Source organism: Pan paniscus, chromosome 6 (genome assembly GCF_029289425.2).
Source record: "Pan paniscus chromosome 6, NHGRI_mPanPan1-v2.0_pri, whole genome shotgun sequence".
Lineage (NCBI taxonomy): Eukaryota > Metazoa > Chordata > Mammalia > Primates > Hominidae > Pan > Pan paniscus.
The window spans coordinates 128,536,183-128,553,625 of NC_073255.2; positions in this window are offsets into that span (position 1 = coordinate 128,536,183).

The following is a 17,443-nucleotide window of genomic DNA, read 5'->3' on the forward strand; positions in this document are numbered from 1 at the left end:
CTATAAACATGGAAATACCTGCACCGCTATCTCTATAATCATGGAAATATCAACACCGCTATCTGAATAAACATGGAAATATCTACACCGCTACCTGTATAAACATGGAAATATGTCCACCGCTATCTGTATAAAAATGGAATTATCTACACCGCTATCTGTATAAACATGGAAATATCTACACCGCTCTCTGTATAAACAAGGAACTTTCTACACCGCTATATGTATAAATATGGAAATAACTACACGGCTATCTCTGTGAACATGGAAATATCTACATCGCTATCTGTATAAACATAGAAATAACTACACTGCTATCTCTATAAACATGGAAATATCTACACCGCCATCTGAATAAAGATGGAAACATATTCACCGCGAGCTGTATAAACCTGGAAATATCTATACCTCTGTCTGTATAAACAGGGAAATATCTACTCCGCTATCTCTATAAGCATGGAAATATTTACACCGACATCTACATAAACAAAGAAATATCTACACCGCCATCTGTATTAACCTGGAAATATCTACACAGCTATCTGTTTAAACATGGAAATATCTACACCGCTATCTGTGTAAAGATGGAAATATCTACACTGCAATCTGTGGAAAGATGCAATTATCTACACCGCTATCTCTGTAAACATGGAAATATCTACACCGCCATCTGTATAAACGTTGAAATATCTACACCACTATCAGTATAAACATGGAAATATCTACACCGCCATCTGTAGAAACAAGGAAATATCTACATCGCCATCTGTATAAATATGGAAATATCTACACCGCTATCTGTATAAATGTGGAAATATCTACACCGCAATCTCTATAAACATGGAGATATCTACACTGCTACCTGTGTAAAGATGGAAATTTCTACAGTGCAATCTGTGCAAAGATGGAAATTTCTACACCGCTATCTGTGTAAACATGGAAATATCTACACCACTATTTGTATAAACATGGAAATATCTACACCGCTATCTGTATAAACATGGAAATATCTACACCGCCATGTGTATAAACATGGAAATATCTACACCATCATCAATATAAACATGGAAATATCTACACCTCTATCTACATAAACATGGAAGTATCTACACCGCTATCTCTATAAACATGGAAATATCTGCACCGCTATCGGTATAAACATGGAAATATCTACGTTGCTATCTGTATAAACATGGAAATATCCACAATGCCATCTGTATAAACATAGAAATACCTACACAGTCATCTGTATAAACATGGAAATATCTACACCACCATCTCTATAAACATGGAAACACCTACACTGCCAGCTGTATACACATGGAAATACCTACACAGCCATCAGTTTAAACATGGAAACACCTACACCGCTATCACTATACACATGGAAATATCTACACCGCAATCTCTATAAACATGGAAATATCTACAAAGCCATCTCTATAAACGTGAAAATATCTACACTGCCATCTCCATAAACATGGAAGTGTCTATACCACCATCTGTATAAACATGGAAATTTCTAGACCGCCATCTGTATAAAGATGTAAATATCGACACGGCGAGCTGTATAAACTTTGAAATATCGACACCACTATAAGTATAAACATGGAAATACCAACACCGCAATCGGTATAAACATGGAAATATCTAGACCGCTATCTGTATAAACATGGAAATATCTACTCCGCTATCTCTATAATCATGGAAATACAAACACCGCTATCTGTATAAACATGGAAATATCTACACCGCTATCTCTATAAACATGGAAGCATATACAACGCCATCTCTATAAACCTCGAAATAGCTACACCACCATCTACATAAACAAGGAAATATCTACACCGACATGTATATAAACATGGAAATATCTACACCGCTATGTCTATAAACATGGAAATACCTACGCCGCTGTCTGTATAAACATGGAAATATCTATACCGCCATCTGTATAAACATGAAAATATCTCCACCGATATCTGTATAGACATGGAAATGTCTACACCGCTATCTGTATAAACTTGGAAATATCTACACCAATATCTCTATAAACATGGAAATATCTACACCACCATCTGTAAAAACATGGAAATATCTAAAAAGTCATCAGTAGAAACATGGAAGTATCTACACAACCATCTGTATAAACTTGCAAATAACTAATCTGCCATCTACACACATGGAAATACCTACACAGCCATCTGTATAAACTTGGATATATCTACACCGCTATCTCTATAAACATGGAAATACCTTCACCGCTATCTTTATAAACATGGAAATATCTACACTGTCAGCTGTATAAACATGCAAATATCTACACCACTATCTGTATAAACATGGAAATATCCATATAGCTATCTGTATAAACATGGAAACATCTCCAACGCTATCTGTATAAACATGGAACTGTCTACACCACTATCTGTGCAAAGATGGAAATTTGTAGACCGCAATCTGTGCAAAGATGGAAATAACTACACCGCTATCTTTGTAAACATGGAAATATCTACACCACTCTCTCCATAAACATGGAAATAACTACACCGCCATCTCTATAAACATGGAATTATCTACACCGCTATCTCTATAAATATAGTAATATCTACACAACCATCTCTATAAACATGGAAATATCTACACTGCCATCTGCATAAACATGGAAATACCTACACCGCCATCTGTATAAACATGGAAATATCAACACCGCTATCTGTGCAAAGATGGAAATTTGTACACCGCAATCTGTGCAAAGTTGGAAATATCTATACCGCTATCTGTGTAAACATGGAAATATCTACACCACTATCTCCATAAACATGGAAATATCTACACCACCATCTCTATAAACATGGAATTATCTACACCGCTATCTCTATAAATTCAGTAATAACTACGCAACCATCTATATAAACATGGAAAAATCTACACCGCCATCTACATAAACATGGAAATATCTACACCGCCATCTGTATAAACATGGAAATATCTACAGCGCTATCTCTATAAACCTGGAAATCTCTGCACCGCTGTCTGTATAAACATGGAAATATCTACACCGCTATCTCTACAAACATGGAAATATCTACACCGCCATCTGTGTAAACATGGAAATATCTACACAGTCATCTGTATAAACATGGAAATATCTACACCACCATCTCTATTACATGGAAATATCTACACTGCCATCTGTATAAACATGGATATATCTACACCACCATCTCTATAAACATGGAAATATCTACACTGCCATCTGTATACACATGGAAATATCTACACAGCCATCAGTATAAACATGGAAATATCTACACCGCTATCTCTATACACATGGAAATACCTATACCGCTATCTCTATAAACATGGAAATATCTACAAAGTCACCACAATAAACATGAAAATATCTACTCCGCCATCTCCATAAACATGGAACTATCTACACCTCCATCTGTGTAAACGTGGAAATATCTACACCGCTATCAGTATAAACATGGAAATATATACACTGCCATCTGTATAAAGATGGAAATATCTACACTGCAAGCTGTATAAATATGGAAATATCTACACCGCTATCTGTATAATCATGGAAGTACCAACACCGCTATCTGTAGAAACATGGAAATAGCTACACCGCTATGTATATAAACATGGAAATATCTACGCCAGTATCTCCAAAAACATGGAAATAACTAAGACGCCATCTCTATAAACATGGAATTATCTACACCGCTATCTCTATAAATATAGAAAAAACTACACCGCCATCTCTATAAACATGGAAATATCTACACCGCCATCTGCATAAAAATGGATATATCTACAACGCCATCTGTATAAACATGGAAATATCTACCCTGGTGTTTGTAAAAAGATGGAAATATCTACACCGTGATTTGTATAAACATGGAAATATCTACACCGGTATTTGTATCAACATGGAAATATCTACACCACGATCTGTATCAACATGGAAATATCTACAACACTATCTCCAGAAGCATGGACTTGTCTACACCTCTATCTGTATAAACATGGAAATATCTACATGGCTATCTCTATAAACATGGAAATTTCTACACCATCATCTGCATAAAATTGGAAATACCTACACAGTCTTCTGTATAAACATGGAAATACCTACAGCAACATCTGTATAAACATGGAAATATCTACACTGCCTTCTGTATAAACTTGGAAATATCTACACAGCCATCTCTATAAACATGGATATATCCACACCGCTATCTGCATAAACATGGACATATCTGCACCGCTATCTGTATAATCGTGGAAATACCTACATCCCCATGTGTATAAACATGGAAATATCTACACCATCATCTGTATAAACATGGAAATATATCATCGCTGTCTGTATTAACATGGAAATATCTACACTGCTATCTCTATAAACATGGAAATATCTGCTCAGCTATCTGTATAAACATGGAAATAACTACACCGCTATCTCTTTAAACATGGAAATATCTAAACCGCCATCTGTATAAACATGGAAGTATCAACACAGACATCTGTATAAACATGGATATATCTACTCCACCATCTCTATAAACATGAAAATATCTGCACTGCCATCTGTATACACAAGGAAATACCTACACAGCCGTCAGTATAAACATGGAAACTTCTACAACGCTATCTCTATACACATGGAAATACCTACACTTCTATCTCTATAAACATGGAAATATCTACACCGTCATCTCTATAAACATGAAAATATCTACACTGCCATCTCCATAAACATGGAACTATCTGCAACGCCATCTGTGTAAACATGGAAATATCTACACAGCTATCTGTATAAACATGGAAATATCTACACTGACATCTGTATAAAGATGGAAATATCTACAACACGAGCTGTATAAACATGGAAATTTCTACAACGCTATCTGCATAAACATGGAAATACCAACACTGCTATCTGTATAAACATGGAAATATCTACACCGCTATCTGTATAAACATGGAAATATCTACAACGCTAATTGTGTAAACATGGAAATATCTACACAGCCATCTCTATACACATAGAAATATCTACACAGCCATCAGTATAAACATGGAAACATCTACACCGCTATCTGTATACACATGGAAATAACTATACCGCTGTCTCTATAAACATGGAAATATCTACACCGTCATCTCTGTAAACATGAAAATATCTACACCGCCATCTCCATAAACACGGAAATATCTACACCGAGATCTGTTTAAACTTGGAAATATCTACACCGCTCTCTGCATAAATATGGAAATATCTACACTGCCATCTGAATAAAGATGTAAATATCTACACCACGAGCTGTATAAACATGGAAATATAAACACCGCTATCTGTATAAACAAGGAAATTACAACACCGCTATCTGTGTAAACTTGGAAATATCTACACCGGTATCTATATAAACATGGAAATATATACAACGCTACCTGTGTAAAGATGGAAATTTCCACACCTCAATCTGTGCAAAGATGGAAATACCTACACCGCTATCTGTGTAAACATGGAAATATCTACACCGATATCTGTATAAACATGGAAATATCCTCCCCACCATGTGTATAAACATGGAAATAACTACGTCGTCATCTGTATAAACATGGAAATATCTACACTACTATCTGTATAAACATGGAAATGTCTACAGCGCTATCTCTATAAACATGGAAATATCTGCACCGCTATGTGTATAAACATGGAAATATCTACACCGCTATCTAAACATGGAAATATCTCCACCACTATCACTATAAATATGGAAATGTCTACACCGCTATCTCTATAAACATGGAAATGTCTACACCGCTTTTTGTATAAAGATGGAAATATCTACATGGCTATCTGTATAAACATGGAAATATCTACACCGCCATCTGTATAAACTTGGAAACACCTGCACAGTCTTCTGTATAAACATGGAAATATCTACACCACCATCTTTACAAACCTGGAAATATCTACACTGCCATCTGTATAAACATGGAAATATCAACACAGCCATCTGTATAAACATGGAAATATCTACACTGCTATCTGTATAAATATGGAAATATCTACACCGCTATCTGTATAAACATGGAAATATCTAAACCGCCATGTGTAGGAACATGGAAATATCTACACCGTCATCTGTATAAATATAGAAATATAACACCGCTATCTGTACAACCATGGAAATATCTACAACACAATCTCTATAAACATGGAAATATCTACACAGACAACAGTATAAACATGGAAACATCTACACCGCTATCTCTATACACATGGAAATACCGACACCGCTATGTCTATAAACATGGAAATATCTGCACTGCAATCTGTATAAACATGGAAATATCTACACCGCCATCTCTATAAACATGAAAATATCTACACTGCCATCTCCATAAACATGGAACTATCTGCAACGCCATCTGTGTAAACATGGAAATATCTACACAGCTATCTGTATAAACATGGAAATATCTACACTGACATCTGTATAAAGATGGAAATATCTACACCACGAGCTGTATAAACATGGAAATATCTACAACGCTATCTGCATAAACATGGAAATACCAACACTGCTATCTGTATAAACATGGAAATATCTACACCGCTATATGTATAAACATGGAAATATCTACAACGCTAATTGTGTAAACATGGAAATATCTACACTGCCATCTCTATACACATAGAAATATCTACACAGCCATCAGTATAAACATGGAAACATCTACACCGCTATCTCTATACACATGGAAATAACTATACCACTGTCTCTATAAACATGGAAATATCTACACCGTCAACTCTGTAAACATGAAAATATCTACACCCCCATCTCCATAAACACGGAAATATCTACACCTCCATCTGTTTAAACTTGGAAATATCTACACCGCTATCTGCATAAATATGGAAATATCTACACTGCCATCTGAATAAAGATGTAAATATCTACACCGCGAGCTGTATAAACATGGAAATATAAACACCGCTATCTGTATAAACAAGGAAATAACAACACCGCTATCTGTATAAACGTGGAAATATCTACACCACTATCTATATAAACATGGAAATATCTACAACGCTACCTGTGTAAAGATGGAAATTTCTACACCTCAATCTGTGCAAAGATGGAAATATCTACACCGCTATCTGTGTAAAGATGGAAATATCTACACCGCTATCTGTATAAACATGGAAATATCCTCCCCACCATGTGTATAAACATGGAAATATCTACGTCGTCATCTGTATAAACATGGAAATATCTACACTACTATCTGTATAAACATGGAAATGTCTACAGCGCTATCTCTATAAACATGGAAATATCTGCACCGCTATGTGTATAAACATGGAAATATCTACACCGCTATCTAAACATGGAAATATCTACACCGCTATCACTATAAATATGGAAATGTCTACACCGCTATCTCTATAAACATGGAAATGTCTACACCGCTTTTTGTATAAAGATGGAAATATCTACATGGCTATCTGTATAAACATGGAAATATCTACACCGCCATCTGTATAAACTTGGAAACACCTGCACAGTCTTCTGTGTAAACATGGAAATATCTACACCACCATCTTTACAAACCTGGAAATATCTACACCACAATCTGTGCAAAGATTGAAATATATACACCGATATCCGTGTAAACATGGAAATATCTACACTGCTATCTGTATAAACATGGAAATATCTACACCGCTACCTGTATAAACATGGAAATAACTACACCGGTATCTATATATACATGGAAATATCTACACCACTATCTGTATCAACATGGATATATCTACACCGCTATCTCCATAAACATGGAAATATCTACACCTCTATCTGTAAAAACATGGAAATATCTACACAACCATCTTTATAAACATGGAAATATCTACACTGCCATCTGTATAAACATGGAAATATGTACACAGCCATCTCTATAAACATGGAAATATCTACACCGCTATCTGTATAAACATGGAAATATCTACATGTTCATGTGTACAAACATGGAAATATCTACACCACCATCTCTATAAACATGGAAATGTCTACACTGCCATCTGTATACACATGTAAATATCTACACTGCCATCAGTATTAACATGGAAACATCTACACCGCTATCTCTATACAGATGGAAATAGCTACACCGCTATCTCTATAAACATGGAAATATCTACACTGCCATCCCTATAAACATGGAAATATCTACACCGCCATCTCTATAAACATGAAAGTATCTACACCGCCATCTGCATAAACATGTTTCTATCTACACCGCCATCAGTGTAAACATGGAAATGTCTACACCGCTATCTGTATAAACATGGAAAATCTACACTGCCATCTGTATAAAGATGGAAATATCTACACCGTGATCTGTATAAACATGGAAACATCTACACCGCTACCTGTATAAACATGGAAATATCTACTCCGATATCTGTATAAACATGGAAATATCTACACCACGATCTGTATAAACATGGAAATATCTACATGGCTATCTGTATAAACATGGAAATATGTACACCGCCATCTGTATAAACTTGGAAATACCTGCACAGTCTTCTGTATAAACATGGAAATATCTACACCACCATCTGTATGAACACGGAAATATCTACACTGCCATCTGTATACATGGAAATATCTACACAGCCATCTCTATAGACATGGAAATATCTACAACACTGTCTCTATAAACATGGAAATATCTACACCGCCATCTCCATAAACATGAAAATATCTACACTGGCATCTCCATAAACATGGGAATATCTCCACCGCCATCTGTATAAACATGGAAATATCTACACTGCCATCTGTATAAAGATGTAAATATCTACACCGCGAGCTGTATAAACATGCAAATATCTACACCGATATCTGTATTAACCTGGAAATATCGACACCACAATCAGTATAAACTTGGAAATATCTACACCGCTATGTGTATAAACATGGAAATATCTACTCCACTATCTCTATAAACATGGAAATACCTACACCACTATCTCTATATACATGGAAATATCTACACTGCTGTCTCTATAAACATGGCAATATATACACTGCCATCCCTATAAACATGGAAATATCTACACCGCTACGTGTGTAAAGATGGAAATTTCTACACCGCAATCTGTTCAAAGATGGAAATAACTACACCGATATCTGTGTAAACATGGAAATATCTACACCGCTGTCTGTATTAACATGGAAATATCTACACCGCTGTCTGTATAAACTTGGAAATATCTACACCACCATTGGTATAAACATGGAAATATCTACACCGTCATCTGTATAAACATGGAAATGTCTACACTACTATCTGTGTAAACATGGAAGTATCTACACCACCATGTCTATAAACATGAAAATGTCTACACTGCCATCTGTATACACATGGAAATATTTACACTGCCATCAATATAAACATGGAAACATCTACACCGCTATCTCTATACACATAGAAACACCTATACTGCTGTCTCTTTAAACATGAAAATATCTACACCTCCATCTCCATAAAGATGTAATTATCTACACCGCCATCTTTGTAAACATGGAAATATCTACACCGCTATCTGTATAAACATGGAAATACCTACACTGCCATCTGTATAAAAATGGAAATATCTACACCGTGAGCTGTATAAACATGGAAATACCTACACCGCTATCTGTATAAACATGGAAATACCAACACAGCTATCTGTATAAACATGGAAATAGCTACACCGCTAACAGTATAAACATGGAAATACCTACACCAATATCTCCATAAACATGGAAGTACCTACACCGCCATCTCTATAAACATGGAAATATCTACACCGCCATCTGCATAAACATGGAAATATCTACACTGCCATCTGCTTAAACATGGAAATATCTACACCTCGATCTATATCAACATGGAAATATCTACACCGCTATCTCCATAAACATGGAAATATCTACACCGCTATCTGTATAAACATCAAATATCTACACAACTATCTTTATAAATATGGAAATATCTACACTGCCATCTGTATAAACATGGAAATATCTACACAGCCATCTCTATAAACATGGAAATATCTACACCGCTATCTGTATAAACACGGAAATATCTACACCGCTCTCTGTATATACATGGAAATATCTACACCGCTATCTGTATAAACAGGGAAATATCTGCACCGCCATGTGTATAAACATGGAAATATCTACACCGTCATCTGTATAAACATATAAATATAACACCGCTATCTCTATAAACATGGAAATATCTGCACCGCTATCTGGATAAACATGGAAATATCTGCACCGCTGTCTCTGTAAACATGGAAATATCTACACCGCTATCTCTGTAAGCATGGAAATATCTACACCGCCATCTCTATAAACATGGAAATATCTACATATTCATGTGTATAAACATGGAAATATCTACACCACCATCTCTATAAACATGGAAATATCTCCACCGCCATCTGAATAAACATGGAAATATCTTCAACGCCATCTGTATAAACAGGGAAATATCTCCACCGCCATCTGGTTAAACATGGAAATATCTACACCGCTATCTGTATAAACATGGAAATATCTACACCACAATCTGTGCAAAGATGGAAATATCTACACCGATATCCGTGTAAACATGGAAATATCTACACCGCTATCTGTATAAACATGGAAATATCTACAGCGCTACCTGTATAAACATGGAAATATCTACACCGCCATGAGTATAAACGTGGAAATACCTACACCGTCATCTGTATAAACATGGAAATGTCTACACTATTACCTGTGTAAACATGGAAGTATCTACACCACCATGTCTATAAACATGAAAATGTCTACACTGCCATCTGTATACACATGGAAATATCTACACAGGCATCAGTATGAACCTGGAAACATCTACACCGCTTTCTCTATACACATGGAAACCCCTATACCGCTATCTCTTTAAACAGGAAAATATCTACACCTCCATCTCCATAAAGTTGTAATTATCTACACCGCAATCTTTGTAAACATGGAAATATCTACACCGCTACCTGTATAAACATGGAATTATCTACACTGCCATCTGTATAAAGATGGAAATATCTACACGGTGATCTGTAGAAACATGGAAATATCTACACCGCTACCTGTATAAACATGGAAATATCTACACCGGTATCTGTATATACATGGAAATATCTACACCACGATCTGTATCAACATGGATATATCTACACCGCTATCTCCATAAACATGGAAATATCTACACCGCTATCTGTATAAACATGGAAGTATCTACACAGCCATCTTTATAAACATGGAAATATCTTCACTGCCATCTGCATAAACATGGAAATATGTACACAGCCATCTCTATAAACATGGAAATATCTACTCCGTTATCTGTATAAACATGGAAATATCTACACCGCAATCTGTATAAACATGGAAATATCTACACCGCCATGTGTATAAACATGGAAATATCTACACCGTCATCTGTATAAACATGGAAATATCTACATATTCATGTGTACAAACATGGAAATATCTACACCACCATCTCTATAAACATGGAAATGTCTACACTGCCATCTGTATACACATGGAAATATCTACACTGCCATCAATATTAACATGGAAACATCTACACCGCTATCTCTATACACATGGAAATAGCTACACCGCTATCTCTATAGACATGGAAATATCTACACTGCCATCTCTATAAACATGGAAATATCTACACCGCCATCTCTATAAACATGAAAGTATCTACACCGCAATCTGCATAAACATGTTTCTATCTACACCGACATCAGTGTAAACATGGAAATATCTACACCGCTATCTGTATAAACATGGAAATATCTACACTGCCATGTCTATAAAGATGGAAATATCTACACCGTGATCTGTATAAACATGGAAACATCTACACCGCTACCTGTATAAACATGGAAATATCTACTCCAGTATCTGTATAAACATGGAAATATCTACACCACGAAATGTATAAACATGGAAATATCTACATGGCTATCTGTATAAACATGGAAATATCTACACCGCCATCTGTATAAACTTGGAAATACCTGCACAGTCTTCTGTATAAACATGGAAATATCTACACCACCATCTGTATGAACATGGAAATATCTACACTGCCATCTGTATACATGGAAATATCTACACAGACATCTCTATAGACATGGAAATATCTACAACACTCTCTCTATAAACATGGAAATATCTACACCGCCATCTCCATAAACATGAAAATATCTACACTGCCATCTCCATAAACATGGGAATATCTCCTCCGCCATCTGTATAAACATGGAAACATCTACACCGCCATCTGTGTGAATAAGGAAATATCTACAATGCCATCTGTATAAAGATATAAATATCTGCACCGCGAGCTGTATAAACATGGAAATATCTACATCGCTATCTGTATAAACGTGGAAATACCAACACATCTATCGGTATAAACATTTAAATATCTACAACGCCATCTATATAAACATGGAAATATCTACACCGCTATGTCTATAAACATGGAAATACCTACACCGCTATCTCTATAAACATGGAAATATCTACACTGCTATCTGTATAAACATGGAAATATCTACACCGCTATCTGTATAAATATGGAAATATCTACACCGCGATCTGTATAAACATGGAAATATCTACAGCGCGATCTGTATAAACATGGAAATATCTTCACCACGATCTGTATAAACATGGAAATATCTAAACCGCTATCTGTATAAATATGGTAATACCTACACCACCATCTATATAAACATGGAAATATCTACACCGCCATCAGCATAAACATGGAAATATCTACAATGCCATCTGTAGAAAGATGGAAATATCTACACCGCAATCTGTGTAAACATGGAAATATCTACACCGATATCTGTAAAAACATGGAAATATCTACACCGCTATCTGAATAAACATGGAAATACCTACACCACGATCTGTATAAATATGGAAATATCTACAGCGCCATCTCTATAAACATTGAAATATCTACACTTCCATCTGTAAAACATGGAAATATCTACACAGTCATCTGAATAAACATGGAAATATCTACACCACCATCTGTATAAACATGGAAATACCTACAATACTATCTGTATACACTTGGAAATATCTACACAGACATCTCTATAAGTATGGAAATATCTACACCGCCATCTGTATAAACATGGAAATATCTACACTGCCATCTGTAGAAAGATGGAAATATCTACACCGCTATCTCTATAAATATGGAAATATCTACACCGCCACCTCTGTAAACATGAAAATATCTACACTGCCATCTCTATAAAGATGGAAGTATCTACTCCGCCATGTGTATAAACACGGAAATATCTACACAAACATCTGTGAAAACATGGAAATATCTACACCGCTCTCTGTATAAACATGGAAATATCTACGCTGCCATCTGTATAAACATGGAAATATCTACACGGCCATCTGTGTATACATGGAAATATCAACAACGCCATCTGTAAAAACATGGAAACATGTACACCGCTATATCTATAAACATGGAAATATCTGCAGCGCCATCGGTAAAACATGGAAATACCTCCACAGTCATCTGTATAAACATGGAAATATCTTCAATGTCATCTGTATACACATGGAAATATCTACACAGCCATCTGTATAAACATGTAAATATCTACACTGCTATCTCTATAAACATGGAAATATCTACACCGCCATCTCTATAAACATGAAAATATCTACACTGCCATCTCCATAAACATGGAACTAACTACTCCGCCATCTGTATAAACATGGAAACATCTACACCGCCATCTGTGTGAATAAGGAAATATCTACAATGCCATCTGTATAAAGATATAAATATCTGCACCGCGAGCTGTATAAACATGGAAATATCTACATCGCTATCTGTATAAACGTGGAAATACCAACACATCTATCGGTATAAACATGGAAATATCTACAACGCCATCTATATAAACATGGAAATATCTACACCGCTATGTCTATAAACATAGAAATACCTACACCGCTATCTCTATAAACATGGAAATATCTACACCGCTATCTGTATAAACATGGAAATATCTACACCGCTATCTGTATAAACATGGAAATATCTACATCGCGATCTGTATAAACATGGAAATATCTACAGCGCCATCTCTATAAACATTGAAATATCTACACTGCCATCTGTACAACATGGAAATATCTACACAGTCATCTGAATAAACATGGAAATATCTACACCACCATCTGTATAAACATGGAAATACCTACAATACCATCTGTATACTCATGGAAATATCTACACAGACATCTCTATAAGTATGGAAATATCTACACCGCCATCAGTATAAACATGGAAATATCTACACTGCCATCTGTAGATAGATGGAAAAATCCACACCGCTATCTCTATAAATATGGAAATATCTACACCGCCATCTCTATAAACTTGAAAATATCTACACTGCCATCTCTACAAAGATGGAAGTATCTACTCTGCCATGTGTATAAACACGGAAATATCTACACCACCATCTGTGAAAACATGGAAATAACTACACCGCTATCTGTATAAACATGGTAATATCTACACCGCCATCTGCATGTCCATGGAAATATCTACGCTGCCATCTGTATAAACATGGAAATATCTACACGACCATCTGTGTATAGATGGAAATATCAACAACGCCATCTCTACAAACATGGAAATATCTAAACCGCTATCTCTATAAACATGGAAATATCTGCACAGCCATCTGTAAAACATGGAAATACCTCTACAGTCATCTATATAAACATGGAAATATCTACACAGCCATCTGTATAAACATGTAAATATCTACACTGCTATCTCTATAAACATGGAAATACCTACACCGCCATCTCTATAAACATGAAAATATCTACACTGCCATCTCCATAAACATGGAACTAACTACTCCGCCATCTGTATAAGCATGGAAACATCTACACCGCCATCTGTGTGAATAAGTAAATATCTACAATGCCATCTGTATAAAGATATAAATATCTGCACCGCGAGCTGTATAAACATGGAAATATCCACATCGCTATCTGTATAAACGTTGAAATACCAACACATCTATCGGTATAAACATGGAAATATCTACAACGCCATCTACATAAACATGGAAATATCTACACTGATATGTCTATAAACATGGAAATATCTACAACGCCATCTGTATAAACATGGAAATATCTACACCGCGATCTGTATAAACATGGAAATATCTACACCGCGATCTGTATAAACATGGAAATAACTTCACCACGATCTGTATAAACATGGAAATATCTACACCGCTATCTGTATAAACATGGTAATATCTACACCACCATCTATATAAACATGGAAGTATCTACACCGCAATCTGCATAAACATTGAAATATCTACACTGCCATCTGTAAAAACATGGAAATATCTACACAGTCATCTGAATAAACATGGAAATATCTACTCCACCATCTGTATAAACATGGAAATACCTACAATACCATCTGTATACACATGGAAATATCTACACAGACATCTGTATAAGTATGGAAATATCTACACCGCCATCTGTATAAACATGGAAATATCTACACTGCCATCTGTAGAAAGATGGAATTATCTACACTGCTATCTCTATAAACATGGAAATATCTACACCGCCATCTCTATAAACATGAAAATATCAACACTGCCATCTCCATAAAGATGGAAGTATCTACTCCGCCATGTGTATAAACACGGAAATATCTACACCACCATCTGTGAAAACATGGAAATATCTAAACCGCTATCTTTATAAACATGGAAATATCTACATCGCCATCTGCATGTCCATGGAAATATCTACGCTGCCATCTGTATAAACATGGAAATATCTACACGGCCATCTGTGTATAGATGGAAATATCAACATCGCCATCTGTACAAACATGGAAATATCTACACCGCTATCTCTATAAACATGGAAATATCTGCACAGACATCTGAAAAACATGGAAATAACTCTACAGTCATCTGTATAAACATGGAAATATCTACAATGCCATCTGTATACACATGGAAATATCTACACAGCCATCTGTATAAACATGTAAATATCTACACTGCTATCTCTATAAACATGGAAATATCTACACTGCCATCTCTATTAACATGAAAATATCCACACTGCCATCTCCATAAACATGGAACTAACTACTCCGCCATCTGTATAAACATGGAAACATCTACACCGCCATCTGTGTGAATAAGGAAATATCTACAATGCCATCTGTATAAAGATATAAATATCTGCACCGCGAGCTGTATAAACATGGAAATATCTACATCGCTATCTGTATAAACGTGGAAATACCAACACATCTATCGGTATAAACATGGAAATATCTACCATGCCATCTATATAAACATGGAAATATCTACACCGCTATGTCTATAAACATGGAAATACCTACACCGCTATCTCTATAAACATGGAAATATCTACACCGCTATCTGTATAAACATGGAAATATCTACACCGCTATCTGTATAAACATGGAAATATCTACACAGCGATCTGTATAAACATGGAAATATCTACACCGCGATCTGTATAAACATGGAAATATCTACACCGCGATCTGTATAAACATGGAAATATCTACACCACCATCTATATAAACATGGAAATATCTACACCGCCATCTGCATAAACATGGAAATATCTACAATGCCATCTGTAGAAAGATGGAAATATCTACACCGCAATCTGTGTAAACATTTAAATATCTACACCGATATCTTTAAAAACGTGGAAATATCTACAGCGCCATCTCTATAAACATTGAAATATCTACACTGCCATCTGTAAAACATGGAAATATCTACACAGTCATCTGAATAAACATGGAAATATCTACACCACCATCTGTATAAACATGGAAATACCTACAATACCATCTGTATGCACATGGAAATATCTACACAGACATCTCTATAAGTATGGAAATATCTACACCGCCATCTGTATAAACATGGAAATATTTACACTGCCATCTGTAGAAAGATGGAAATATCTACACGGCTATCTCTGTAAATATGGAAATATCTACACCGCCACCTCTGTAAACATGAAAATATCTACACTGCCATCTCCATAAAGATGGAAGTATCTACTCCGCCATGTGTATAAACACGGAAATATCTACACCACCATCTGTGAAAACATGGAAATATCTACACCGTTCTCTGTATAAACATGGAAATATCTACGCTGCCATCTGTATAAACATGGAAATATCTACACGGCCA